Source organism: Rhincodon typus, chromosome 6 (genome assembly GCF_021869965.1).
Source record: "Rhincodon typus isolate 14 chromosome 6, sRhiTyp1.1, whole genome shotgun sequence".
In the NCBI taxonomy this organism is placed as follows: domain Eukaryota; kingdom Metazoa; phylum Chordata; class Chondrichthyes; order Orectolobiformes; family Rhincodontidae; genus Rhincodon; species Rhincodon typus.
The window spans coordinates 21,980,659-21,986,783 of record NC_063337.1 but is presented as its reverse complement, the minus strand read 5'-3'; positions in this window follow the sequence as shown (position 1 = coordinate 21,986,783).

Here is a 6,125-nt window from a genome sequence, read left to right as displayed (position 1 = left end):
TCTCTAAACACTCTAGTGAACCTGTTCTGAACTGCCTCTGATGAAATGATGTCTTTCCTTAAATAAAGGGGCCAAACAGCTTACAGTACTCCAAATGTGGCCTTAACAGCACCTTGTATAGTTGTAGTAAGACTTCCCTACTCTTATACTCCAACCCGTTTGAAATAAGGGCAAACATTCCATTAACCTTCCTGTTTATTTGCTGCACCTGTGTGCTAGCTTTCTGTATTTCATGTTCAAGTAACTCCAAGTCCCTTTGTGTTACAGCTTGCTGCAGTTTTTTCTCCATTCAAAAAAACTTTTGTTCTTTTGTTCTTCTTTCCAGAATGAACAAATTCACATTTTCCCACATAATACTCCACTTGCCAATGTATTTTTTCCCATTTACTTAGCCTATCGATATCTCTCTGTAAACTGTTGGTATTCCTCTCGCAATCTGCCTTTTCGCCTATTTTAGTATCATCTGCAAATTTGGCTACAGTACATTCATTTCCTTCCTCTAAGTCATCAATACATGTTATAAACAGTTGCATTCCCAGCATAGATCCATGTGGAACCCCACTGGTCATGGGTTGTCAATTTGAAAAGGAACCCCTTATCCCTACTTGCTGTTTCCTGCCCATTAGCCAATTCCCAGTTTAGTCCAGTTTACTACCACCAACACTGTGGGCTCTTATATTATGATTTAACCTTTGTTTAGGTACTTTGTCGAATGTCTTCTGGACATTTAAATCCAACACATGTACTGGTTTCCCTATAACTATTCTTGTTTGAGACTTCCTCAAAAAAGCTCCAATTGATTAGTCAGACAGTTTCCCTTTCATGAAACCAGGCTGAATCAGCTTGATTAGATGCGCTGCTATTAATTTCTGAATAATTGATTCCAATACTAGTACAACAATAGATGTTAGGCTGATCAACCAATAGTTATCCCCTTTTTACCTCCCTGCCTTTTTTGAATAATGGTGTCACATTAGCAATTTTCCAATCCTCTGGTACTTCTCCAGAATGCAAAGATTTTTGGAAAATTGTAGCTAATGCATCCACTATCTCTATAACCATAACTTTTAATATCTTTCCCATCCCCATTTCTGAAAGGGTCCCGACCTGAAACATCAACTTTCCTGCTCCTCTGATGCTGCCTGCACTGTTGTGTTCCTCCAGCTCCACACTGTGTTATTTCTGACTCCAGCATCTGCAGTTCTTACTATCTATGTCTGCTGTTGTCCCTGACTGGACATTAGATGCAGGGAAAAATGTTGCTGGCTTATGTTCTGCTGACCTGATATCTGCATGAAGACAGCCAACTACTTCCTAATTGTAAAAGAGAAACAGCTTTTGCTTCACAGTCACACACTTTGGTGACTTCTGATGTGAGTGGGGATGGTGTACTGATCTGTCCTAAAAAATACAGAATTGACACTCATTTAAGATGAACTGCAGACTTGCAAATGTGACAGTTGTTCTTTATTAGTTTCTGCAAAGACCCAGTGACATGGAATAGAATAGGCCTATGGTGGCTTTGGCCTGCCTCCTCCACCCAACACCTGGGTCCAACAGGAACAATGTCCTGTTTTGAAGGAATTTTGTAGAGAATTGAATTCTTCTGTGCTGCTTCTCAGTTAGGTCCAAAAGTTTTACTACATTAAAGGTGCTATCTGTAGCGATTGGAACAAGGTCAGCCAGCTGGACCTCATAGAATATGAGTACCCAGATTGTTAATCTGGTCCAATCAGGGAGCCCTGGCTGATAGGTAAAAAGGGAGTATCAGAGATCTTGACACTCTGGGACCTGACTCTGAATGAGGCAGTACTAAAGTCAAGGACTGTTCACCTGTAAACAAAGGATGACGTGGTGACAGGATATCAGTCTCTGTGGAGTTAATTCACTATCTACATACAAGTCGTTATTGCTGCAGGTATTGATTGCAGGGTATAGCCTTCTGCATGTAGTCATTCTCATTTATTGCCCTCCAAGAGGCTAAGTTGATGGCATTAAAAGTGACAATTGTAAAAGTAGCAAGCAAGATTAGCACCTGAAATAAGTAGAAAATGATGCGGTAACAGATAACATAGCGTGGAGCTGGAGGAACACAGCAGGCCATGCAGCATCAGAGGAGCAGAAAAGCTGACGTTTCAGGCCTAGACCCTTTTTCAGAAATTTTCTGAAGAAGGGTGCCGACCGAAACGTCAGCTTTCCTGCTCCTCTGATGCTGCCTGGCCTGCTGTGTTCCTTCAGCTCCACAGTGTGTCATCTCTGACTCCAGCATTGGCTGTTCTTACTAACTCTCCTAGAAAATGATGCATAAATGTTTGTAAAAAACCAAAACTAAACTTGTTCTTAGCCACAGCTGTGTGTCCTTTTTATGTTCCCCAAGCACTTTCATATGCAATGGCAGTGTTTAACTGGCAGGTTTGAGATTGAGGGAGACATACACAATCTGGCATGGAAGGCTGAAATAGGACAGTTAAAATGGTGAGAGTAGGGGTCATGAATAGACCAGGAAATATTTTAGAGCCCCACTCTTTGTTCCTTTTAATAGGATTGGGTTAAAATCAGTCCTGCAAAGTTAAGACAATGCACTTTCAGTCCTTTTGTCTAAGCAATGTTTTTCTCAAACACTTGTGGGACATGGACATTGCGGTCTGGGCCAGCATTTATTGCCTGTTCCTAGTTGCCTTTGATAAAATGGTGGTGAGCTGCATTCTTGAACTGTTGCACTCCATGTGCTGTACATTGACCCACAATGCCCTTAGGGAGGGAATTCCAGGATTTTAACCCAGCGATAGTGAAAGAACGGCAATGTATTTCCAAGTCAGGGTGGTGAGTGGATCAACCGTGACCTTATGCAACAGTGGAACAGACTTAAAGGGCCAAATGGGAAATGAAGGTCAGGGCATGCCAGGAAGGCTCAGAGAGAAAATAAACTGAGAATTATATAATAAAGACTAGGTGTTACAAAGTTGATAAAAAGACATGTCTAAAGGCTCTGTATTTAAATATACATAGCATTCATAACAAGGTAATTTAATTAATTGTGCACATTGCAGCTAATAAATATGATCTGGAAGCCATTAAGGAGTATTAGCTGCGGAATTTAAGGTGCTTGAGTAGATTTGTAGCTCCGGTTGTGGATGCTGTGGTTGGTTTGCTCGCCGAGCTGGTTCGTTTGTTTGCGGACATTTCATTACCCTGCTGGGTAACACCATCAGTGCAGCCTCTGATGAAGCGCTGTTGCATTTTCCTGCCTGGTATTTAAACTCTGGGGTCCGTTGGAATTGGTTGCCTTATTTCCAGTTTTTCTTCGCAGCGGTGTACTAGACCCTATATATACACCAATGTGATGAAATACCGGAAATGAGGCAACCAATTTCAACAGACCCCAGAGTTTAAATACCAGGCAGGAAAACACCACATCGCTTCATCGGAGGCTGCACTGATGATGTTACCCAGCAGGGTAATGAAACATCTGCAAACTAACAAACCAGCTCGGAGAGCAAAACCAACCACCGCATAGCTGCAGAATATCAAGGAATGGCTCCTGAATATTAAGGGTGTATGACATTAAAGAACAATAGGAAGGTAGGTAAAGGTGGAGGAGAGGCATGGCACTTATTCAATAGTCTGAGATAAGTGTGTCATTGAGTCTGCTCCACCATTCAATCATTGGCTGATAGGTTTCTCAACCCCATTCTCCTGCCTTCTCCCCATAACCTTTGATCCTCTTACTAATCAACAACCTATCTATCTCTGTATTAAATATACTCAATGACTTGGCCTCCACAGCCTTCTGTGGCAGTGAGCTCCACAGATTCACCACTGCCTGAAGAAATTCCTCCTCATCTCAGTTCTAATGGTGGATGGTCAATATCTTCTCCAATGTCAAATACACAATACGTTTCAGTTTGCTATTAGTTACCTCACACAGTCATAGAATATGCAAATATCTGTGCTCAATTTCCTTATCCCTGTACACACATACAAAGTAAATTAGAGTTATTAGATAGGCGACTATCAGAAGAGAATGAAAGCAAGTCTACAAAGGAATCAAATCTGCACTTAAAAAGTAAAAAGGACATCACATTTTTAAACAGCATCAAGTAATAATGAGCTATTGGAGGAGGTAAAGGGTACTTGTATTTTCTAGTTCTTTATCTCTCTCAGCTCTGTAGCTTCCTGACATTTTGCTGAAGGAAAACTATTTGGTCTTTACACCTTGAGCACAAGTATATTACTCATGTGATACTGAATTCAGCTCCTGTGTGAAAATTAAGGTGAGAGGTGATAATGAGAATCCAACAAGTCTCAAGATGACCAGATGCCACATCCTGGACTGAGAGTTTAGTGGTCTAACTTTGCAGAGGAATGCAAAGTTTCTTGCACTGATCTCCCTGCCTTCGTAGACTACTGGGCAGAATATCAAATAATATCAATAAATACTGAAAGAGTTCCAATTAAAACACAATAAAGATGACTCCTTTTCTGCATTGTATAGTCAATAATGTTGCTTAATTATGTGAAATTGAAAAGCAAAATAAATATTGGTGCAGATGCCTAGCACTGCATTATGTTTGTAGAATCTCAGAATGGTTGGAAATTTGCTAAAAGCATTATGTCAGAACAGATAGTGCTCTGTCACTGCAATCCAATTTGTTTCCTCAGCTGTTTCTACTGTTGATGCCATATTAGACCAATTAAGCTGCAGGTAATATTTGACCTTGGTGTTTTGCCGGCTAATGGATGATTGGTCATCACAATGCAACTGGCCGTCTGCATCTGGAAACTGAGTTTAGATCCAAACCAGGCAGTTGAAAGAAAAATGCTTTCTCTCCAATGATTTTTGAAAGGACACAGCACAAAGCTAACATCCAAGCTCATGATGATAGCTATGTGTTCACAAGCTTGCTCATAGGAGGTTGTCAAGAGCAAACTGGCAAGTAGAAATATATCAGTACATTTCTGGATGTTCCCTACTAATGTTAAACTGAAAATCCATTGCAGTTCCAATTCACCTGAAGCTTTATAATATATCTATTCCATTCAATGCCTGACCTTAGTGGAAAGGATAAGTTGCTGTGGCTGGTATTTAATAGCAGTGACTAACAGCAGTGTCGTTCCTTATTATTTTTATGCACACAAGTAAAAGAGAAAACCAAACTGGCTCAAGATGGTTTCAAGTATCAAAATTGTAAAATTGCTTGTGCTTGTCAAAGTGGAACACCTGCTTAAGATTCAAGATAAACTTTCCTGTGCAAGCTTTCAGAAAAAGATCTTAATGTACTTCGGAAGCATTTTTAATAATGGGTGTTCGTACAGCACTATTCAAACCTGCTGTATGACTTTTACTATTGCTCTCATGGCACTGATATTAATTATCCATACTGTTCAATTTCACAGATTTACGGGATTTCTCACGCGCTGATAGAGCATTTTTTTGCTGAGTCTTGAATTATTCAAAACAATGTCATGAATAGATCAACCAGTAAGGATGAATTTCAATGTTCCCCTTATTCAAAGTGAGCTTATGACCCAGGAAATTACTTTCAGGATGATATAAATGCTCCCTTTCTGTTCTCATTTCAGTCCAATTTCCATGCTTTTCCAACCTGAACTTACCAGTATAATTTAGATCCCATATGGCACAGTGTTGTGCAGATTCCTGCTGCATCATCAAAATGATTCCATCCAGATACAATTACATGTAATGAGTTCATCTTTAATTGTGATTGAATTTTACATCTCAGTAATATAAACCAGGCAGGTTGAATCATGAACATATGAAAATATGCAGGCTTTTATAAATGCCTCCAAGTGAGGGAGATTTTATTAAAAACTCAACACCAATTACTAAAGATTCGTTAATTTTTAACAGTTCGTGGTAAAATTTTACAATTCATGCCTTTTTCTTTCCAGAAACTCAAAGAATATGACATCCACCTTCCGTGCTTGTCCAACAAGTCATCAGCTAGTCAAGAACTAGAGGTATCGTCCTCACGTAACACCCCACCAACCTCCGGATCCAACGCATCATCCTCCGACACTTTTGCCATCTGCAATCCGACCCCACCACATTTTTCCCTCCCCACCCTTATCTGCTTTCCGGAGGGACCACTCTCTCTGTGACT